Source organism: Falco punctatus (assembly GCF_963210335.1).
Source record: "Falco punctatus genome assembly, chromosome: 7".
Lineage (NCBI taxonomy): Eukaryota > Metazoa > Chordata > Aves > Falconiformes > Falconidae > Falco > Falco punctatus.
Window position 1 is genome coordinate 17,715,627 of NC_137587.1, and position 25,099 is coordinate 17,740,725.

The window sequence follows — 25,099 nt, forward strand, 5'->3', positions numbered from 1 at the left end:
AAATACCACTTCATTTATGAATCTGGCACAGACAGAATTATAGCACAAGATAAGTGGCCCTTGTCAGCCCTCCAAAGAAGAATGTGCTTTTAGAGAGGGAGCTGAGGATCATTTTATCATGTGGTAAAACACCCCTCCTTGAGGCTAGCAAGCCAGGAAAGGCTGTTGTACATCAAACAGTCTGAAACTGTGCTTCAGTTCCTCTGCTGACGTTTTATTGTTTTATTTTGTTCTATTGATAAAAGATATGCAAGATTAAAAGCTTAAATGTTTGGATAAAAATAATGGGTCTGGAGTCTAGTCAACAAGAGGTGGCAAAAAGTTATTGTTGACTTATATCACCATTAAACTGAAATAGTACAGCTAGAAAATATGTAAGGGAGATTTTTTGTCAGACATCTGATATCTTATGTCACTAAAACATAAAAAGCTGTGCAACAGAATGGAACAAAAAATACATAATCTACCTGATGATTTTAGCCTCTTTTCTTACTGGTGCATTGTTCTTTATTATATAAAGTGACACACAAATTTAGGTGATAATCCAAGGATTTCACAGTTTTTAATTTTTTAATATCTCCATACTTGAATCACAGATTTCTGCAAATATTCAGTGTTTTCAATCCATGGCATTTTACTTAGCGTTAGTGATGAAGCAGTACATAATTGCGGTACATGACTGGGTGGCAGTGCTCAAACACACCTGATTGAGGCTAGTGCTATTCCAGTCAGGTTCTGCATAGATGGGTTTGCAGATTCTTACAAGAAACCTTTTAAGTAAAAGTTAATGATACAGATGTTGTAAGGAAAGTATCTGCAAAGTGAATTCATTTTTTTAAAAGGGAATGACCTTTTCCTTTTACTGCTACAGAAGTCATACTCCAGGAATGGTGATTCCTGCAATGACTTATCTGTGCTGTTTCTCTTCCCAAAAGCTCAGTTTTGGGATGTTAGAGAGGCTTACATGGTAATCTTTGTGGTTTGACTGGCAGTTGTTGCAAATAAAGTAACTGGAGAAAACTGAGAGTACAGTTTTCCCACATAATTCCTTCTAGCCTGGGGAAAATTCAATAAACTGGAAAACCGGGAACCAGGAACTGTTGCCTTAGCACCTTTTGAAAACTTTTGCTAATGCTTCAATACCTTCAGTACCTACCTGTGAGCCATACAAGGCTGAAAGCCTTAGCACAACTGAGGTAACGTCATCCTCTTTGCCATCACGGCAAATTAACTCTTCCGGTAATCTACACTGACACAATAAATCTTTTCCCCCTGTCAGCCAAAGAGCACTATTTCCACACTCTCTTCATTATTATCTCTTATTGCATGTTACCTGTCCCTCAGATCTATCACCTAAATTACTCCCTCATATATCGGGATAGCTCCATCGGCTAACTTGGCCTAAGGGGAGTGGGAACTGCTCTGGCCCAGGAGTGCTCAGTTGGCAGATCTGAGGACAGGGGTAATCAGGGGAGGGCTGTGATAATCAGGTGGAAGCTGCCATTCTTTGGCAGAGATGGAGCTAGAAGAGAACATGTACCCACGTTCTAAGTTTCTCTGTCATTCTTATAAAGGCTAGGCTACACATAAAGTTGTGTAATTACTATGATTTCCACAACAAAAATTCTGGCTCTTTCACTCAAATGAGAAAAAATCATGGGTTTTTTTCATTTAGAGATTCCTAGCTCAGGCGCCACATGTGAAGCAAACATGAGCACTGTGGCATTTAGCTGTGCTGTCTGTAGCCACTAAACCACAATCTGCCATGAGCAGAAACCAAAACACGGAACGGTTTTGCGCTGCTGTCTGACAAGCACCCATGGAGTGACTGGCAAGGCATGGGCTCCACCTCCTTCGGCAAGCTTGCTGCTCCTGCGGTCCTCTTAGCACTCCTCAGAACTCATCTGTAGGTGAAGTGGAAAAGGTTAACAGTATGGATTGCAGGGGTTTGGACCAAAACATACAAAAATGGGGTGAGGATCTTTGAGTTATAATTAGAATAACTGGGGTTTATTGCACAGAGTTTTATTTAAGTAGAACGCTAATTTTACTTTTCTGACTTCAGTGCTTCCGATTTATTTGATTCTCACTGCTTCCTTAAAACAGAAGAGGGCAGCTATTAAAGGCTCTGTTTCAAGATTAAAAGCAGCATGTGGGAAATTCTGTCTGTCTTTAAAAGAAAGAGAGCCACTGTTGTAAGGGTATTTGGAAGGTGAGAACATCTGCTTCATTAAGGTTATTCAGTCAAGGACCTTCCAGTGCAAAAAGATATAACAAGAACTCAAGAACTCACAGAGACACAGACCCTGTAGACAAGGGATAACAAGGCAGTACCAAAGACCAAAATTCTCCAGTCACTGATTGATGGGCCATTAAGAAACTACCAGGCTTCACATTAGAAGGAGACAACTTGGATTTAGTAACTGAGGAGGAGGAGGGAACAAGATGAACATGAGAATTTGCCATATTAGAGAGGGTCCTGTGGGACTATGCAAAATTAATGCAGGAATGTTTAGGGAGAGGGGACTGGGGAGGAATAAAGGGTGGAATAGACTAAAAGGGGTATAAAAAGGGCCTGGCACATGCAAATCGTTGCTACTCAGTATGCTTGTCTGACCGAGCCATGCACCTGATCACTGCAGTCTGTCCTCTCCCATTATTAAATACTTTCTTCACCACCTGTCTGTGTAATCTCACTCTGTTCCCTGTGAGTGTGTGAATGCTGTAAGGGCTAAGTGGCAGCTATGGGGGGAACAGACTTAGAGTGGATTTGGTGCCAGCAGCTGGAGTCAGGCTGGGGGTGCAGATGCACCTCACCTATAGTGCCAGCAACCTCAGTGGCAGCTACTGGGATGGGAACAGTGTGAACTGTTCCTGAACTGGGGGAAACAGTATGAGCGAAGTGAGTGAGGTTCTTAGCACTGGTGGCTGGGCTTAGAGCCCACCTGCCTGGTGCCATCAGCGGGGCGAGGAATTGTTTGCATCTTCCGCAGGCTTGCTACGTGTGTGGGTGCACGTGTAATTTGCTAGCAAACTCGACAGGGAAATAGCGAGTGAGTAGGGGGTCCAGGGTTTGGGCAGCAGTGTCAGACAGCGCTGGTATTCAGGGTGACCCACCAGTGCGTGATGCCTCTCAGATGGGCATGTGAGTGCATGCATGTGTTTGCTAGTGAGCATCAAGCTGGGCTAGCTGGTGAGTAGGAGATCCATGGAGCAGGTAAAAGGTCTCAGCATCCAGGCTGAAGAAGCTGTCTCTTACCTGCAGAACCTATAACTGAAGATCCTAGCCTTGCAGCTGGATCCTCACATATATATCTATAGATATTCAGAATGTGACATGATTAACTTGACTTTAAAATCAGAACATAGGACACAAGGAAATAAGAAATCTACAAGATAAAAATATATTTCAGTGTATTGCCATTGCAAGATGTAAAAGGGAGACTTTTGGGAGGGTTAATTATTTAATTGAAGTAAGGTTTTTAGTTATTTTTTAAGGATCATTAAAAAGGCATAATTCTAAATTAATTATATTTTTTAATCATTAGATCTATAAGGCAGGAAAAAAGTATTGTATACAAGTGTTTACTGTCTGGTAGGAAAAAAGTATCTTGCTTTCAGAGAGATTAGACGAATAAAACAATTTCATTACATCTTTTCTGTAATAATTTAGGAGATTGGAAAGAATATTTATTTTAAAAAAACATAAATATTATTTAAATATCAGATCTCTCTTCAGTACTTCTAAATATTGACAAATGAAAGATGAAACCCAGGAAAATACAGTTGTTTATATCATCTCAGTGTTCCTTTGAATGAGATATAATTGAATAAAATATGTATCTAGAAGGGCATTAATTAGCCTGCATGTAATAGTTTGCAGGACCTGCTAATATATGGGACTTCTGGGAGCTTTTTCAGATTGCAGCAATTGATTTTGTCACAGAGCCAAAAAGCAGAATTTTTTTTTTCCAGAAACATACCTGATAAATCTGGTGGTGGCTTTTATTTTCTTACCCTCTGTTCAAATCAGACCATAATTACTCTGGCATCAAGGTCAGGCAACTTGGCTAGCTCTGAAAGATATCAGCTGTTTTTCTCATGCTTGCTGAACCTCTCTTAGACAAATTTTGCATTGTTTTTTGTGTCAGTTTTATCATGGAACATCGTGCTGCCATCTGGGAAGAAAAACACCATGGTACAGGAGCAGCTGGTGAATGAGAATGGCCAAATAAATATTGGCACTCACTCGGCCATTAGGTGAGATAAGGGGGCTGAGGCCAAGCCAAAAGAGACAGCCCAAACTGCTACCATTATCCTTCACTGTCCCCTTTCCCCTTATCTCTGTTTAAAAACACAGCTATCATTCATTTTAGAGAAGGGAAACCAAACCTAGCTATCAGGTGTTGGGCATACCCTTCTGAAGCCTGGAAAACAGAGATATCCACAGTCAAAAACATCTGAAATGTCTTGCCAGTTGGCTGAGTGACTGGATACTTCTATTTCCCTGGAAAAACAGCAAGAACATTTCGTATTTCTGTAATGATTCCTGTCATAGGAACTCAAACCACTTTAGATGTAAATTATTTCTCTAATCACTCTGAGAATGGGTAAGGAGCTATTAGCTTCATTTTCATAGGCAGGGAAGTTGAGGCACAAAGAAACAAATACGTGATTTGTTAGATATGGCTTAGATAGGGAGTTTGTGTTAATGCCAGGAATAAACCCTAATTCTGAACTGCTTTGCCTTTTTCCCTTGCAGGAACTCAATTTTCCTTCCAGAGGCTTGAGGCCAGCCCAGACATTTAGGGAGACAGTGAACTTACCCAACCTTAACCTCCAGAAATGCAAAATATGATCATAGAATACCAGGTTGGAACTTCAAGGATCATCTGGTCCAACCTTTCTCAACGTAAGCATGGCCTAGACAAGATGGCCCAGCACCTTGTCCAGCCAAATCTTAACAGGGTCCAATGCTGGGGAATCCACTACTTCCCTGGGGAGATTATTCCAATGGCTGATCTCACTGTGAAAAATTTTCCTCTTGTGTCCAGTTAGAATCTCCCCAGGAGTAACATGAGTCATTAGCCCTAGCCTTTTCCACAGGACTCCTTTCAAAAAGGGACTCTCCATCTTGTCTGTAGCCACCCTTTGAATACTGGAACATGGTGATAAGATCTCCCCTAAGCCTTCTTTTCTCAAGGCTGAACAAACCCATTTCTCTCAGCCTTTCCTCATAGCAGGCTTCCTAGTCCTTTGATCATCTTTGTGGCCCTTCTTTGGACCTTCTCCAGCCTGTCCACATCGTTTTTGCATAACCAGGACCAAAACTGAACACCATATTTCAGGTGTGGCCTGACAAGTGCTGAGTTGAGTGGAATAATGACTTTTTTTATCTGTACTGGTGATGCTCTTGATGCAACACAGCATCCTATTGGCTTTCTTTGCCACAGCAGCCCACTGTTCACTCATGTTGAGCTTGTTTTCCACCAGAACCCCCAGGTCCCTTTCCACAGAGCTGTCAGCCAGTTCACCACCCACCACACAGACCACTTGTCTAGACCGTAGTGCATCATTTTCTCTAGGAGGAGGCTGTGGGAAACCATTTCGAAATCCATGGAGAAATCCAGGTGGACAAGGTCCACCACTCACCCCACATCAATGCAGCAGGTTACTTTGTCATAGAAGGCAATCAGGTTTGTCAAGCGCAGTTTGCTCTTAGTGAATCCGTGCTAGTTTTTTTCCCAGTCCCATGCTTCATTTGATTTGTGGTAGCCCCCAGGAGGATTTGTTCCATAACTTTCCCAGGGACTGAAGTAAGTCTGATGGGCCTATAATTTCCTGGATCCTCCTTTAAGCCCTGAGGCAGGGTTGTATTCTTAGTTATTTGCTGGAGAGCCGAGTTACCTTTTGGGGATCCTTATTTGCAGACACATGGCAAGGTAGTGGACAGAGGAACTACATCCAACTACCCGTGGCGTAGACTTTCTAAAAGATATGGGGGTTGACGCTTTATTCCTAGACACAATTTCTACAAGTTTCACCTTTGATGTCAGAGTATGATCAGCTAAGAATCTATTTACCTTTGGCACAGACTGGACATATACATACTTGCAGCCATTAGCAGTGCCTAACATTGCCTATTAGCTAATAGATTACTTAAAATTCACTTCTTTTTTTAATAATTAGTGTGATTGGTTGTGAGTCAAAAAGCTGGAAATTTGAAAGTGAGAAAAAGCAGTCTGTATGCTGTTTAAAATTAAGGATGAATTATTCCTTATCATTCATTATGTCTGTCTTGCTGTATCACATAGAGACTCAGTTGTCCACGCGAGCTTGACTGCCAGTAGTCTTTACTGGCTAATGGCTGTTTGGGGGGAGTTTAGCAATCTCAATACACTTCCTAGTGATAACAGCTGTCTTCCTCACAAAATCACATATGGTGCTAACCAGCACGCCTGTCAGCCCTGGTAAGGCTAACGTCATGGCCTTAACATTGTCTTTCCTTTGTGAAGAACACCATTGCTAAGGTACACTAGTGAGGCCTTCTAGAGCAACTGAAAAAGTAATGACCCTAAAATGCTTACTCTGACTTAACATCCCTCACTGCTGTAGAAGTGAGAGCAAAAATTAGTCCAATACGGAATCACCTTGTTTTGCTTTCTTACATCTTCCATGCAACTGCGACAGACCAAAAGCCACAGTTCATGGGCTTTTACCGGCAGGGAGAACCATCATCAGCTCTGATGTCCTGCAGTAGCACAGGCCACAAAACCTCACACCATTTATGTGGACTGGGAAAAAAACCAGACAGTTTTTCAGTGATCGGTGGAGCTAAAGAAGCCTTGCTTCCTCTCAGTCTGTACCACCCATATGCAATCCTACCCGCCTCTCAGCTCCTTCCACTTCCCATGGCAATACTTTGTCCCCTGCCCAACTCCCCAAGTTCCTTCTGAGGCACCCTAATGGCCACATACACGAAGAAGGCTGATTCAAAGCTCCCTGTAAATGTGTATGATGTTTAGCTGTTGACGCTGTAAATGGCTACAATGGGCTGAATTCTGCCTGCCTTTCTCTCAGTGGGAGCACTGTTTCAGGTCTCTCTCGTTTACTGCTGTATTCATATTCATGAACTTGTGTCATTATGTCTCCACAAAGTTGCTGGGGGAAGGAAACCTTGCAGATGGATGCAGTATGCCATCACATCTGCCTCGTTTCTTTAGAAAGCTAAGCTACTTACCAAACACCAACAGCTTTGGGTGCAGGCACAGTCATGGAGAGTGCAGACCCAGCCCCACAAGACGTGAGTATCAGACAGTGTTTTTAAGGTGACTAACTGTCCTGTTATACTATCCTTTCTACAAGAGATTTGTCCTAGCTGTGCTATTTTCCCAGGACAACTTCCATACACTGGAGAATGCTGGTATTGCCAGCTGTTAAGCTTTTCCACCAAAAAAAGTATTAAAAAAAGAAAAATTAGACAGTGAAAAATGCAAAACACAATGAAAGAAAACAAAGACTAAATTAGGTCTTTTCAGTAAGTATATTTGTTTAAATTTAAAATCATTTAAATAACTGATTTGACTCTCCCAAAGCATTTGCAAATTGGCATTGCAGGTGTTTTGCAGACTTTGAATTCTCCTACCAAAAACTTCAGTTCCAAACTACCATGAATTAGAAACACCTAAAAACATTTACAAATAAAAAAAATCAAAAATACGGGCCTGTGATTGAGGTGGTGCCTGTGACTGTGGCAGTGCCATGTTCCAGGAGTAAACTCAGATTTTTAGCAGGCTGACACAGTTTTTGTGTGGAAACTATTTACATCCTGGCTAGTTACTGTAATATCTTAACAATGTGTTAGTTCCACACAATTCAGAACACCCCAGTGGAACTGTACTGTGTCCATCTGGTATAGTATGGCACCATGAAAAGGTATCATTTCAGGTCCTGAAAGTAATTTAAGTTTATCTCTTTAGTATTACACCTAGATTAATTAGCCTTGATAATGTTAATAATAAACTTAATAACTTAATAATAAAGCTAGCCCTAATATTGTCTAATTCCTTTTTCTGGGTAGAATATGAACTGCAACGTCTTTTAGTAAAGTGTTTCAGTCGGTTTTATTTGTAAAGAAAAAGTGATGGTAACCAGCAGTGACTGAGAAACATGATTTCTACTTTGAACTCTAAAAAGCTCGTTGGTTTGGGTTTTAGTTTCCTTTTCCCCCCAGGTTTTCTACTACAGAGTTTGAAAGTATGAAATTTTTCTTTGCAAGAAAACTATATAGCTTGTTTTACTGAGCAATCCTTTGAAACTTCCCTTCCACACTTCGCTGTGCTCTCAAGCTTTCCTTTGATTTTTAATGTCTGATTGAGCTTGGTAGCTCAAAGACAACAGCACTAAAAATCGTTTCTCAGCAAAACTAATGCAAAGTTTGCTAAAACATAAACAATTCAGAAAGTAACTGAACGTGAACCTGTTGTGATGGATGGTGGCATCTTGACTGTATGGTGTAACAGCATCAGGACACAGGACAGAGGGGAGGTTATGGGGAGGTTACGGTCTTGGATAAATATAGTCTGGATTTTCAGATGATATAACAAGGAAAAGCTTAATTGATATGCTAGGAAATGGCATTTGACATGTTCCCAGCTGCAATACCACCCTTCTACAGAGCATCATGGATCTGCTGGTTATTTGTGCTTGGCCTATGAAAACTCAGACTAATGGTGAGATATGCTGCAAATGTTTGAAATGCAGGGACAGTGGTTGCAAAGTACCAAGTGTGGGCCAAAAGAAGCAATATATGCTTCCAGTGCAAGACATGGCAAAAGGGCAATAGTGAGTATAACAGAGCACTTTGAAGAATTGAGATGCCATGGATGCTGCTTCTCTTTGACACTAGTGTGCTGGATGACTGTAAGCAAATCACTGTGTCTCCATGTAAAACAAGGGTGGCCTGACTAACAACCCTGATAAAATGCTGTGGATAAAAATGCTTTGACACAGAAATTTTTTTTGCCAACAAAAGCAGTATGCAAGACCTAGGTTTTCCTATTGCTTATCATACAAATCTTTTAGTGCATCCAATCTCTGCACCCATCTTATGATAAAACTGTTTCTGTTGTAGCTCTCTGATGAATCAGCAACCTGCTTTTCCCACCAATTGTTTATCACAACTCCAGCCATTAATCCCATGGACAGGTTTTGTTAAGAAAGTATTAAACTTAGGTTTAGATATTTTTAATATAGATGGAATGAAAAACAAAATTAAAGCTCCAGCACTGTGTGACTGTTCTCAGCAGGCTGCTGATCAGTCTCTCCCAGCGCCATAGCTTGTCAACCACTCATTTGGAAGATAAATAAATAAATAAATCTTACTCTATGGTTCTGTCATGGCAGAAGATCCCGAAGCTCCACCATCTCCATGTGGTAACTGAAGGCAGGCTTGTTTGTCATGAGATCAGGTATGTCAGGCTGATGCAAAAGAGCCCTTCAAAAATGATTGCTTAAAGTGAAGGCCTGCAAATGTGGCTGCTGTGGAGCAACTGGTATCTGCTTTGCTCTGTTCCCTTTCATTTCCTGAAGATATGCTCCACAGACAGGGAAGGAATGAATACATGAGAGGAAGGAAATAATAGTGATGGGGAAACAAATTAATTTCTCTAAGTACAATAATTTATTTGCAAAGAACAGTACTAGTCTGTCCCTCCAGAGTGAATGAACTTCCATCATGAAGACCATAAGATCTTCGCCTTAGCTGGCTGTTCCATCATGAAGATGTCATAACTGTACATCTTCTTGGGCTCCTGCACACAAAGTGCCTGTATACTGCCATTGCTGCTGGAACCATCTTGTATAGTAGTGTCCGACTTAGTTTACCCACAGTATCTCAGGTGCCAGCAGAAGTCTAGCTGCAGCAGCACGAAAAATCATTGCAGACCACAAACGTATCCAAACAAACTAGATAAATATTCTAATGTTTTCCTTCAGAAGAAATCCATATTACTCTGAGTACAGTCTTCTCAGCATCAAGCTAGGTTGTTTGAACTTGGTTTATATATGTCCTCAAGTACTGCGTTTATATTGCCTTAACGTATCCTGGCAGGAGGTACGGCTGTGTTATATTCTTTTTGTCCACAAGATGTCAATGCATCCTAAGAATTCCAGGGCATACAGCCTAGTTTCTTTAGATGAAGCCTAAATATTTGTGTTAGTGTTTTGTGTAACTACAGTGCCTACGCCATCATAGCCTTGATTCGTACTGGGTCCATTGAGCAAATGAACTAATAGCTGATAAACAAACAAAAATTAAAATACGTAACAGTAACAATAGCAACAAAACCAAAGGTCATTCCGTCCAGCAGAAAGAATCTTTGGTAAGGGTGCAAACCTTCATGAAGATCTTGTGCCACACAGTGTCCTGCTTGTCCTGTTTGGACACCTGAGGTGGCAGGGGATGCATCAGGATGCGGTGGCTAGGAGTGCACACATGCCAGAAGGAGAAGAAAAGTCTGTTAACTTAGGCATTGTGCCTGTTAGCTTGAACTCCCAAATGGGAGCTGCTCAACATCTGACTTGCTCAGAGCGTGGGTGGAATGACTCTATATGTATCAACAGCTGTCCATGTTTACTGATACATTTCAGTCTTAAAAGGGATTAGAATTAGACTTACGGAAATTCACATTATTGCCTGTCTTTACTGAAAGCTTTAACTTTGCTCTCATTTACCTGAGAATATTATTGCAATAACATGAATGCACTGAAGTAAAATCAACAGGTTAAGGAACAGAGGTTGTTGTTTCTTTTGATTATAAAGACAATCTGAGGAGGGCCTCAGATGATAGGCATTAGGGATATGCTTGCTTTTACTGTGTTTTACAGCTTTAGACATTTTTATGTAAAGTTTAAACATAGCTGAAGATTAGAATATATCTGTCTGATATCTGAAGCCACAGATACAACCTAGATGGACTGATGTGGTCATTTGCCTGGACTCAGAGTTAGTTGGGATGGCACAAAAGGCCGACTTTAGAATGAATTTTGCTGTAAGTCAGCAAGACCTAAGAGTGTGGAATTGGTGTATCTGGAAAGGGAGATGCCAGGGTGGGTACTTTACTGGAATTCCTCCAGGGAGGAAGCAGCCAGCATTTGTGAATGTGTTTCATTAATGCAGTAACTGCTGCCAGTTTGTCAGAAGCCAAGTTTTACCAAATGCCTGTTCATTTTTTCCATAGACTTTTAATATTTTCTTTCAAAAGAGGAGAATGGAAAATGAACTGAATGTCATTTTTTTACCACAGAGAAGCTAAACTTGAATCTTTTAGAAAAATATATAATTGTTTATAGTTAATTTTAAGTAGTGTAAACTACAATTCAAGTACTGTTATTTTCTTACATTTTGGGTGGACTGATCCTGTTCCCTTCTACCTGCACAAATATTTTCTGGAGTCAGTGGAATTAAAAAAACGTAAAATAATTTTGACATCAGTTTTATGTAATCTCCTTTGTTATTAGGTGGCTAATACACGATGTCTTGATTCTGCTTTCACTGCGATAAATCTGGGGTAAAATTAATTAATAATTCCTTTTCTACTAACCAGCACAGAAAGACAAGGAAGCCTTTTTTTGTCTGAGGGAAATTTTACCAACTGAAGAGTAATACCAACAAAAGCTTACAAAGTATCTGTGTTTTATTATATATTTACCTTGTCAATGAAAAGATGAAAAGTTAGTATCCTTTCCTATAAACGTGATAGGAACTACAACTGGATGTGGCATGCAGGAAAATGTATCTCTTTTTTTCCCATTACAAAAATGGCACCTTCTGTGAACAGTTCAGACACAAAAAGTATGCTCATGGGACCTGGTGTTCTACATGCCAGACTCCCATCTGTGAGACCTGACACCAGGTATTTGATTCTGGCGACTTCTTGTGCTTAGTGAGTCCAATATTTTTCTATTCTCTGTAAGCTAGTAGTTGCAATCTCTAAGCTTTTAGAGTCCAGCTTTTATAAAGGGTGAAAATGTTATCTTCCCAACTCTGGCATGTTTTGGTATTGGCTTTTTTTTTTTTTTTTTTTTTTGCTTTTAAGTTGGCTAGGCTGTTAGAGCTGATCGTTAGAGCTGATTGACGGATTGATTGCCACTTCCATGTAACAGATACAGTGCTACAAATGAATTCATACCCAACTGCACCTGCCTGGCACCCCCTGGTTGGGCCAAAGGTCATGGCAGAGTCAAAAGTGCCAAGAAGCCCAGAGGAAGCTCTTACCTTCTGAGCTAACTGGTGGGAAATCTATTTAATAGACCACTATGGAAAATTAGCTGACCAAGAAATACAGATTATGAAAGAGGAACTGCACTGGCTTTCTTTTGATTCTTTGATAGCATTTTAATCAATACATTGATCTATCCTAACCTGGAACACCCTCCGATCCACCTCTGGCAATCTTGCTTTGTTCTCTGTCTCTGTCTCATCTCTCCCTCTCTCCCATCCTTGATGTCCAGGAATATTTCTGACTAGTCACCACAATAACAAATGATTCCTTTTCTTTCTTCTATTACTTTGATAAATAGTGAAATAACAACGTGTTTAACAACGTGTTACCCTTTAAAAAACATTATCTTCAGTATAAGGTGACAACTAATGGGACAGTTAATCTCTTCAGGCTGTAGTTCAGGCTTCAAGGAAATTCAGGTATTTCTGCATCTGTTACATTCCCTTCACAATTTTGATGATCTTCATTAAGACCATAACTTGGAGGATTATTTTCTTCTTTAAGTGAAAGCTGAGTCTTTAAATAGGAGTTTAAACAATGGCTTTCCTTTGCAATCTCACAAGTATTTAGTCCCTTGTTTCTCATGCATGTGCCTTGCACCTTCGCAAGTAAAAAGGGACTGTAGTTTACCAGCTTTAAGTGGAAAGACTGTGTTGAATGGGGAAGACAGCTAGAAAGTCTGTAGCAACACAATAAAATCCCTGTTTCAAACACAGTATAATATACACAAAATGAGAAGTACTGTAAAACCTACATTTGTGTGTCCAGTAGCCTACATATGGCCTCCTCTCATCAGGAGAGTAATCTTTAAGAAAGCTTTAAAGGTGTTTTCATAGGACAGTGCAAGACAAGGATAGTTTCAAACCCTCCATAGGTTGTAAGACCGCTCCATAGGGCACAGGCATGCATGATTTCACCTCCTTCCTGTAATTAATCATTACAACTTTTTATTTAACAAAAAGACCTTCTGTATGCAGCATCTGAATTTGTGGCAATTATAATGTTTATTCATTTCCACCAGCCTAGTAGGGAAGACAGATCAATAGACAACATTTTGACCTGAGGTTTGTGAGATGCAGACTTTGTGTCTGTACTGTGTGAGACCTCAAACAAATCACTTTGACATAGATATCTTCAAAGATACCTAGGAGCACCTACCAACTGTCGTTTGTTTCAGGTGACTGACAGCCTCTGTGGATCTTGCTTTTAGTCTGGGTATGCCCATGTTGTCTTTTGATGGCAGTTTTCATGACCAGACTAGGGCATGAGAATGTCTGACCAAGTGTAGAGTTCTCTATCCAAATAATTCTCTGAACTTTCTACAACCAGTGAAGATAAATAGACATTGGAGAGTGTGATTCATCTGTTCTTTAAGCAGATGATTCATGCCATAAAATTGTCTATTGCTCTCCATTGGCTAGTAAGGAACCTCAGTCTTTACTACAGTGACCTGTAGTTGGATGACAGACTGCAGGCAGCAGGACTGAAAGTGTGGCCCCTTGGAAGATCTGGATGGTCACCTTTAAAGTGCATAGCGTATCACCTAACTGCTTTAAATCTGTGGCTTGTTATGGTCAGGCAGGGTGTAAGCAGCTGCCTGAAGCTTCACAGCTTTACAAGATAGTGGTGCAGATGTGAGAAAAGGGAGGGTGTCTTGCTTACAGTCACGCTTGAGGCCATTCTTCAAGACAGTGCAGAGTATAGCATTTCTATATTTCACTAAAGCATTGAGGACAAATACCCAGAAGATCGTGAGGAGCTTAGCTACTACAGTGTGGAGGGCCATATAAGGGCCTGCTGAGATAGATAAATCCTGCTGTTTGGAATTATGTGTGTTTGTACATCATGATCTTCTGCACAGTAGTGCCTGCCAAGTGTACTACAAAAGCATTTCAAGTACTGAGACATCAATAAAGTCATTCCGGAAGAAGCTAAATTGTTGCTGACCAGATACATACACCCTAAGAATTAAAATCTTTTTCATGTTTTGAAGGGTTTGCTTGTTTGCTTTGTTGGGGTTTTTTCTCACCACCCCCCTACATAGTCTTTTTTCTCTAGATTTTTTTTTCAGATTAACAGAAAACTATTCAGCATGTAAGTAGTGATCCAGAACCATTATTAAACATCTGTTAAATAGGGCAAGAGCCAGGAAAAACTTCAGCTGGATTACAATTGTTCTTGAGAGGGTCAGCATGGGAGTGAGAAAGCACACAGAGCACAGGAGGCAGCCAGAGTCTGTTCACATTTGGTTTCTTACCCCCACCCCCCCAACGAATCATTACTGTTAGGAGGAAACAAATGGCTGAGGCTCTCGCATCCCAAGGGGTGTATAGCCCTTAGGGTAGGGTGAGATGACTAACTTGTGTTCCACCCCTCGTGCGCTCTACTGTTTTGACAAAGTGCACAGATATGAAGAAGGTTATGGAGAACATAGCTGATGTTCCTGCATGTTTTGTCAAAGTGCCCCATTAACATATTTCTCTCTCCAAAGTGGCAACACTGTATTAGCTATCCACTGGCTTAGAAACTGCTTTTATCTCCATAGAAGGAAGCTATTAACATTTAGAATTTTGAGAAGCAAGTTCTGGCGAATCCTTCTTCTGAAATTAAAAATGTTTCTGCCTCCATCTGTCCATTCCATTCCTCTGCCAGGAGTTACCACAGTCAGTAGAGGGGAACATGTGTAGCACTTCCGCTGAAAAAGCCCAGTGTCCTAGGATAAACCGCTGTGGAAGATGGATGTCAGCTGGCACCATCTAGATGGAGTAGTTAAGATACAGGCGTGTTATTTGTCCTAACTTCAATCCAGGAACTGTAACCTTTGACTGGGGGTGGGGTAGACAGCTACCAGCAGTAATGTCTTAACTCTAAAGCAGTTTAGCTATTACAGCTCCAACTAACTTGACACTTTAGTAATGGAAACTACCATGAAATCTCCATACACTAATGCATAGAGCCTTAAATGGTATTTGCTTTCATAATGGCACAGTGTCTATCCAAGTGTGAAATCTGAATGAAGCTATTGCAATACAAACTGGAAGCGCATAGCTTTTCATTCAGAGGAGCTGGGGCAGAATGCTATCAGTCTGGCTGAATCTGTTCCAATGGAGTTGCCATCTGTTATCACAATGCCACATTGTCCAATTAAAACAATATGACTGGATTACAACATTTTGAATAGTATTTTTTGCTAGATTGTCCCTGATTCTAAAAAATCCAGCATTCTTTCTGACTGCCTCTGCACCTGCTAATGCAGACAGTGTAAAGAAAATGCAAGCTTCTCATTTATTAACCATATGGCCAGAAGCTAGTTCTGAACCTGAAAATATTTCTGCATTTTAAACTGTGGCTGACTTTGTCCGGTAATCATTTCTCCATTTTTTGAGGAAGTGCATAAATTAGAGTATGAGAAAAGTTACTGCAGAGCTTCTGTATACACATGCCTAAGAATATAAGATAATCGAGGCAGATGAAAATGTGTTTACAAAAAGTAATTCTTTTTACTTTAAAATAAGATTTTTAAATGTGATGTTCTTCACTTCCTTCCTGTTTTAGAGCCCTCAGCTGGTAATTTTAAATGTCTTCTTATTTATACATTTAAGTCATTATGACAGAGTTCCACAGCTATCATCTTTTCTGTAGCATGCAGGTAAGTTGAGTCTCCATTTTTATATTGTATCCTTTAAAAGACAAAAAATAGCAAATACAAAATGGATACCAGCAACTGAAGTCAGTGTTTTCAAGAATAAAAACAATTATTGATGGGAGAATTAACACGATCACTGAGAGAGTAAGGCAAGCCTGTTAATCGAAGACTATTATTTTAGACCTCTGAAGCACATTTATTTTATTCAAATAAAATGTTCAGTTTGATAACTGCAAAACTTATGCCAGCACTGGACAAAAATATGCTTTATAACTGTATTTACCTTTTTGCTTATCAACATTTTAATTTAAGGAAGATAGAACACTTACTAGATTGAATTTTTGAGTTGCTATCTGGTCGTGAATGGCACCATGAACATACAGCGCCTTGAATTCTCACCCAGATTAAGCACACTTTCTTGTTGTAGTGTAGCCTTTGGCTACTGATAGGTCCCTATACAATTTCAGTAGCCACCCTTGAGCCAGACACAGGGACAGATTGCATGCCCATAAAACACCCTGTTCTGTGATTCTGAAAGTATATTATGCCACTTTGTGTTAGGTGTCAATACTACTGCTGTTATTAATTGAGTTAGCCACGGCATTCACTTTGGACACGACACTGTGCCATTTTCCTTATGCTGAATCTACTCTGCACCCTCCTGTACTTCTGCTTTTGCTCTCTTTCTATTGCCTTTAGAGATCTTCAGTGTTAGTCATGCGGTTTTACAATTCCAGTAGTGAGAGGGAAAGGAACCAAAGGTTGAACGTGCTCAATTTCCCTTCCTCTGTCAATCGGCGCTCCTTTAAAGTTACCGCAGATATGGGATATCTGAGTGGCAGGTAAGGACTGAATGAGGAAGGGGGACTGGATGAAGTATTCCTCTGCTTCCAGTGCCATCCAGTTTGCTCTGAATTCCTCACCAGACTGGTTTTTACCTCCAAAAAACGGTAATATGCTCAGATTAGTAAGGAGTGAGAAAGATAGCCACTCATAGGGGTTCTTTCCCTTCTGCTAAAACCCCACTGAGCTTTTATTCAAAATGCTTAAGAATAAAATACTCAGTGGCAATATGAACCTTGTATTCTGAAAAGATTCACATGGTGTCACCAAACACTAGTCCACTACAGTTTTTAATCCTTGTTTACCTATGCTTTATTTTTAGGATACAACCTTTTTGTGGTTTCTTTCCACTAGTATTTTCTCAGTATCCCATCAGCACAGAACTGCTATTTGGTTTGGAGGATTCTAGGCAGAAAATAAGCAATGAGGCTGTGAGTGACAAGTCTGGAGTGAAACCTGAGGCCTGGACTTCCTGCCCACTGGCAGAGGGTCTGATTAACATTTGCCTTAAGAGATACTTTTTTTTTAGTTGTATTTTGTATTACTAGTTTACAACTAGGTCACTGCATCTCAGTGAAGACTGCAGGCTCCTGAGGACTTTTAAGCCTGCGTGGAGTACTTAACTGAGACCGATTTAATATTTTGTAATTACATTTCCCCTTTGGAGAAAGGCACCCTGTATTTGCCAGACCTTTCTGAAATCACTTTCAATGCCAGGAAAGATTTGACAAAAAGCTAATCTCTAGATCCAGAAACAAATACAAAAAAAAAAAAAAAAAAAAAAGCTTTAATATACAGATTTGTTTTAATTTTGAATCCTCGTTGTGTTTCATTCAGCCAGAAGATATCAGGCATGAATAGCAGGACTGGCAATACCATCTTCATGACCACTAGTCCACTGGCATCGTGGACAAGACACACTTTCCAGGCTCACTGTCCTTAACAATAATCCCTACTGAGATAAACCTTTCCATCTGGGACCAGCCCTTTTCTGTGGGTCCTGTTTTGTTCACATGTACTCCTAAATATTCCTGAGACTCTTAATTTTATTCACTTGAAATGGCTTGGCTGATGATGCTGGTTGCAACATTAATCTCTGATACATAAAAGTGTTTTTGAAAAGTTCATGGGGGGCCATCTAGACAAGGTTATCACCTGACTTGTCAGTACTGTGTTCAGAAGGTATCAATGCAGTCCTTTCTGTCAAAGTGGTGAGGCTTTGAATATTTCTTAAGAGCAAATTCAAGTTTGATTTCAGAATATATATATGAATAGCTACTCACAGAGCTTCTAATAAAAAGCTACTTATTTAAATAATGAAAAGGAGTGTGGCTCTTAATCATTTTCAGTAGATTAAACATGACATAGTAAATCAAACTTGAAGGATAGTAAACTTGGTCAGTTTTTCATGGTTTTCCTCAGACTCCCCTACCCACCCATGAAGTAATTTGCCCTGTCACCTATATAGGCTTCCCAGGCATCCTGCCATACTACGAAACCCATAGTAATTGCCTTCTAACCACCTCTGCTTCAAAGAGATAATCTACCTTATTTTCCTATGTCCCATGTTTTTGCTTTTTTGAATTCTTCTCTTAAATCTGCTTTGTTCCATCTAAGCAGGAGTGTCATAAACACTTGAATTTTCCATAGAAAATTACCTAAGTTCTCAATCATCTCATATCCATCATTCCGTTTACCACAAAATATATCCTAGTGCTATGTTATCAAACAAAAAAAGATCTAGAGATTAACCGAGAACACCAAAAGCACTGAAGAAAAATAGCAGTTTTATGGTGAAGTGAATCTGGACAGCTCCACACACTTCTGAAGTAGTTACTTGACACCAGTTGTGGTTTACAGCATTTTAGAACTCTGCTTTCACTACTCACATCATCAGAATTGAAAAAATGTTTTGATTACAGTGCTACATGCACTCCAAGTGTAGTTGACCTCTTTGCTTATCCTCTCCACTAACCATGAGGAGATATAATTGTTGCCCAGTCTTGTAATCCATACACAGATACAACAAATGCTGTTTCTCTTGCTGTAGTAAGTCAAAGAAGCACAAGGTGTAAAAAATGAGCTTTTCAAAAAAGATGGCAAGAATTTTTAATCATTAATTACTACTAAATGATTTTAGTCTTTAGTAGCTCATTTTCTGTGATTTGGTTGCTATTTTTAAAACACATGTGAATGATGTCACTGACTCATCACTGTACTGTAAAGTTACATAATATCTAGCATTTATAGTAAGCCTGTATCTTCTGGCTTTAAAATCTCTTGAAAGTCAGAATCTCAGTTTCCTTTTGAAACCAGGGAGTTCTGAGCCAGCATGGCTACACAGAAAAGTTCAAAATCAAATAACCATAGAAGGTAAATGAGGAAAATCTCTGTATTTATTTATCTTCTTCCAAGTGCCATAATAATTAGGCTCATCTCAAAGTGTCTGTGAATCTCTGTCTTGAGTTTTCAATGATCTGTGACTTTTAAGTGCTTGTCTAGGGAAGGACTCTTCCAGTCTCCATGCTGGGCAACACTGGTCTTTAGTGTTCCTCCCAAATTCCCATTCTCACCAGTGACACTGGGAATAATATATACTCCTTAGGCCTACCAGCAACATCCAAATCCCAGTGTTAGCAAAGGACTGGAAAAAAACAGGAAAAGTCACATACTCCTCAGTACTCCTGACTTACACCCATAGGTCAGAATCAAATGCACTGCGTATGTAGGAAGAAAAATGATCTTTTATTATTTCAATTTTCTTCCAAATAAGTACTTCTTTCCCAAAATGTGGTAAGTTTTTCTAAGTAGAAAACAGTCTACAATATGTGACTGGCTAAAAAATCTATCTTAAAAATTCTAAGAAAATTGATGTGTTGGTACTGTACATGGAAAACAGTAAAAACAGTTTAAAACTGTTTAAAACTATCCAAGTGCCAAATCTTGAAAGTATTCCAGCAAGATCATCATGGACTTGAGAATTTTAGGGAAAATCAGGTATAGCTTAAGAAAAATTAAAAAGAAATTAAAACTAGTTTTGCTTCTTATTTAAGCAGCTTTAAATCCTCTGTGAACAATGTTTAGAGTTCTTGTTCTTTGTCAGGCAGTAGCACATCTTTTTTTCCCCAGGCAGGAGCAAGCACCAGTAAGAAAGTTGTTTTGTCTATATACTATTCTGATATCTAAGCTTAGGGCAAGAGCTACATAAGCGTAACATGATGCTTATAGCATCCGGTCATGATTAAAGCAAAAGCAATAAGGAACAACAACATCTCTTTCTATTTTAAGAATAGCTTAATGGCAGACATGGGCTTTTACAGGCTCTCTGGAAGACCAGTCACTGCTGCTGCTGCTGGCACTTGTGCAAGCTCACCTTCACTATTGTTTGCACTGAGGCTGCTACAAAAGGTCTCACTTCAGCTTCAAGAGCCCAGTGTCATTAGAAATACAAAACTCAGCTGCTCTTAGAAACCCTTAAAGGAAATCCTGGTTTAAGTTTTGAGTGAACCAGGTCCTGTTTAGAGAGTTTCATCAAAACCCATGAAGCCATGTGACATTCAGTGCTTTTCACGGTGTTTTACTTTGAACGCTGAGTTCATTTAAACCCTAAATTAAAAAGGAAACACAATGCTTGGAGTCCGTACGAAGTGGCACTGACTGTCGTGGGCCCTCAGGTCGAATTGGGTGAGTCCCATACTCAGTCATGCTCAGTAATTCTGCTGATTCATTTTGCACATGAACAACTGAAAGCCACAACAGTGCTTTTGCTGTCAGGAATGAAAGTCAGATTTGGGTTTATTTTGCTGGGTACAGCCAGACTTGAGTTCACTCCGTCAGCACAAGAAAGTAGAAATACGAGGCACAAACTAGCCCAGCCTAGCTGGGGACTAGCTGCACCAGCATGGCGCTCCACCTAAGCTGACAAACCTTGACCACACTCAGCTGGTTTGTACAAAATAGATGTGTCTACTACCCTAAGGCACTTCCTCACCTTTTGTTAGCGCACTTGCCCTTCACAACAGGAAATGGGTATTTTCCTAGAAAAGTCACAAAGACTGTCCTGTCTTAAACTATCTCTGTGAAATGAAAATAATTGTATTTATCTAAGTGCTTCGAGATCTGTGAGTAATTAGTGTTATATCACTGAAAGGCATCATTGATGATTAAATTATAAAATAAATCTGCAGTGCTGCTCATTGTAACACCATGTATATAGTTAGGAGGACTTTTAAAAATCTGTTTACCCTTCAAATGAATATAGAACTTCTGCATATTATGAATAGTTCATAGTTCCTTAAATTTATGCTATTTTATGTCTTGATATTACTCTTAAATTAATATTTTGAGAAAAAACAGTGCTCTTGCTAACTGTTCAGATTTTAACTTCTTTCGACATTTGTGACTGGGTTCACAAAGATCAATATCTTTATATGTAAGGATTGTTGCCTTTCCTTTTCAGTTTGGTCTGTCATACAGAAACTTCACAGCAATTAAAGCAGTAGCAGTTTTACTAAAAAATCTCCACACGTCCACTTCCAGTGTCAGAAACTGCCTCTGACAAAAGACTTCTTGGCCTGTGATGCCCGCTGTGCTGGCACAAGGACACCGCGAAGTCCCTCCATGCAGTGATGCCACAGTTCTGCCTGGGGACAGGCCGTGGCAAGGAAAACTCCATGTCTCGGCAGACTAGCTGGGGACACACCTTCCTGGGGACAACGGGCAAGTCCCTGCTTCAGCCCTGTGGCCATCCAATGTGGCTCCTGCCCTGTCCTGCCCTGCTTTCTGGCGGGTGCGGGGGGACCGAGTCAGAGTGCTGGGCCAGGCCCTGCAGGGCCAGCGAGGCCCAGCCCCTCACAGCCAGGGCCCTGCTCCTGCCCGGCGGCCTCCGCTGTCAGGCCGGGGATCAGACCCGCAGGTCTGGTGGGACCCCTACATCAATTGTAGTAGTGAATTGTAGTAGGTCTTTTGACCTTTTTCTGGTACCCTCGGTGAAAAAACCCACATTGTTCATTTAGAATCCTTCTGCTTGTCCTTAGGCTCACTCCAGTCTGGGAGAGGCCCTCTTAGCAGCTCCAGTGCATCACTGACATGTACATGCACAGACTCCCGCCATTGAGAGGAGCCGTTTCTGGCCTGGATCCAGCAACACACTTAGGCACGTGCCTTGCTTTGAGACATTTTTGTACATTAGGCCCAAATCGTATGATTACTGCTCTAGGAACACAGCAAAGTGGTAAAAAGGAAAATGTACATTGGAAGTCAGGGCTTTGCAGTTTACAGGTCTCTGCTGAGAACCCAGGCTCTGCGTTTCGCATTTTTCAAAAGCTAAAAAAATAATACTCCTCCTGAACGTAAAAGACCCAGCAGTGTGTGAGCCCCTGGAGGTTCTAAGACAACGGTGGACCTCCATGAAAGGAAAGCCAGCTCTGTAAGGGGACTGTATGGATGTCAGAGCAGGTCTGCGGAGAGGCCATTGGGATTCAGCACATCCCTCTGCAGCTCGGCTGTGGTGGAGGGAGGGCTGGTGCGTGACACACTGGGGACATTTGGCAGATCCTCCTGTGTTAGACCCTTTCTCTTCCTGTTGTGGTCTGAATTAATAGCCATTCTGCTTAATTTAATCAATTTCTGCCTAAGCACATACCCTGGCTATTTACCCTAAAGCTAGATCTGAGTAGTATTTGTATAACTAAAATTTTTCGGCATGTTCTAGCAGTGCTGATTCATTTGTGATTTCTTGGCAAGGTTTCTACTGAAGAAAAAATCCCTAGTGTAATTGCAGTTGTACAACATTAATGTGCTTTTTGCCATCTTCATAACTTATTTTGCTCTCCCTGGCAATATGAATCTGTAAAATCATGTTTCATTGATATAAATTCTATCTGCACAGAAAGGAATTATTGCAGTAGCTTCATCCACATACAGGCAACTTAGAGAGTAGCCAAATTGCTACAAAGACTTCTAACATAATATAGCCTCTTCTATATACAGAATCAGGCTAGTAAACAGTTTTGGCTAGCATATCAGTAGAAGTCTGTTGCTGAAACCTACATTGCATATTGTTCCAACATGGTAACAGATCAGTTCCCAATTATCCATACTTTACATCGTAATCCTTAGCACAGTACGTTCCTTAATGAACAGCATAAGTACAGTAGCTCAGTGCCAGATTCCACTAGCAGGCGTCACCCTAAATAGAATTAAAATACCACAAATTAAAAGAAACTTTGGCAGAATTTAACAGTAAACACTATTCCAGTAAGTGCTTCTCTTCTATTCTGTCATATAAATACATTGCTCGTACAGCCTTTTCCTTAATTGAGACACAGGAATGTGACAACATTCAGTGTGGTAAATGGCTTCAAGATATTACATATACAGGAAATTTTATCAGCATTTCTTTCAAATTACATTTTTTTCAAACAATTTAATATTGTTTTTTCCAATGCAAGTGTGTCTCAAGCTCCATCATGTCAATATATTGTCTTACCTTTTATATATAATCTTATAATTATAATAATATTTATATATAGTCTTATAGTCAGAGTAAAACAAGATTAATGCCTTTCCCCATCTAAATCTGAACAGGTTCTTCTTTGGAGACATTTTATTAAGTGTTTCCTTTTACACCAGATTTTCTGATTGCAATCAAAACCAAATGTGGATCTTCCAGAAAAAAATAATACATTCAAGAGAACGGTCCCCATGTAAAATCACTTTATGAATAAAGTAAACCTTATTAACTTTTTAAGATATTAAAGTATTACCATTCTCATGATTGGACCTAAGATGGCATAATGATCTGTGAACAAGCCAACAATTCGGTCTACATCCTCAGATTCCTCTTGATCATAAGGCTGTCTTCTTCAAGAAAATGTTTGCCTAATTTTGAAAACCACAAATATTCAGATATTCAACAGAGGATAAAGATAAAAACATTAGATGCTAACTAAATCTTATTATTAGGGGAAAAAAAAAGTATGTGTATTTTTCATTTTTATATAACAAAATTAATTGAGGAAGCATTAGAGCATAAGTACTGACAGAATATATAGCACATTTATAACTATCAAGCTAATTTGGTGTAATTTTTGTTTCCAGATCATCAAGACATCCTGGAATGTCATTTTATACAGGTAAAATAAATATTAAAAATGCACCAAGATGTAGCTTTCTTTTATAAAGCTAGCAGTAACTTCTCTGAAAAAATCATGCTTGTCTTAAACAGTCCTGTGTATGTCTGAGCAGTTCAAAAACCTTCAAAATCTTGTTTGCTATGACGGAACACCTGTGGCATGTTCACAGAATAAAATGACTATGCGTACAATAAGCATTTCATAAGATTCTTTTGTTGAACAATATTGGACTTGCTGTTGTACCTGGTGAACAAAATCTCACTGCTATCCCACCAGGCAACTGGTGGCGTAAAACGCGAGATACTCTTGTCATGGAGAAAAATATTAATAATGACTAGAGCTCTGTCTCCTGTCTTTATTCATACAAAAATCTCCTTCCCAAGGAGGGGATTAATTTCATAAATTATTATCGTTATGGCCACATTGTTCTCCTGTGTAGCACTAGCCCAAGACATATTTTTCACAAGTGGAGGTTTTTTTACTTTTATTGAGCAGTCCATTGCCAATTAGCGCCTCTTGTGTTCGTTTTTTAGTTTTTTTTGTTTCGTTGGTTGTTTTTTGGTCTTTTTTTTAATTATTTTTTAATAATGTGCTTCTTTTGGCTGTGATTCTCATTTATTGCCAATACTGCAGCAAAGCTTAGGAGTGTTTCATGGCATCCTGTGATTTCCCTGGAATTACCTATAAAGGCAATAGTAAAGTTTTGTCACTAGGTGGAGCTTGAAGCTTCGATCCTCAAGTGCTCATCGGTTTAATTTCCTGTCACTTTAGCAGGGAGTTCCTCAACCTTTCCAATCCCGTAGCTAGGCAACTTCTAAACCATCCGAGGTAAATTTGGTTGTATAATCTGTTGTATGTTATGAGACCTATTAGAAGCGGTTTTTTACATATTGAGTCATGTTTGCTGTGACTGAAGTTGGATAATGATCAAAGGGAAAAGAATAAAGACTTTCCACATGTGGGCCTGCAATGTAACTTGTGTAGTAAATTGCTCCATGTTTGGCTCTTCTAGTGCTCTACCAGAAAAGCAGGCTGATTACAAAGTAAGTATAGCAGTGCCATTAAGAGAATGCTCTGTTATATTATTGTAGGGCTGTGGACATTAATCCCCTGAATCAGTACTCTCGTATGCCGGTAGACTGATAGATATGGTAGCTATACATCATCACCCAGTGGCACATAGCTGGGGC

The 25,099-nt window shown here is 39.9% G+C and overlaps 1 long non-coding RNA gene across 2 annotated transcripts in view; it reads left to right on the forward strand.

The window, feature by feature from the left end:
- The first annotated feature begins 1,366 nt into the window (after positions 1–1,366).
- LOC308067290 overlaps positions 1,367–25,099 on the forward strand; it is a 52,662-nt gene continuing 28,929 nt past the window's right edge. The window contains exons 1-2 of one of the 2 annotated variants that reach the window (XR_013929515.1): positions 1,367–20,457; positions 23,875–23,909. This is a non-coding gene — a long non-coding RNA (uncharacterized lncRNA). Of the gene's footprint in view, positions 23,910–25,099 lie in introns of both variants that reach the window. The other variant, XR_013929514.1, reaches the window with a different exon arrangement.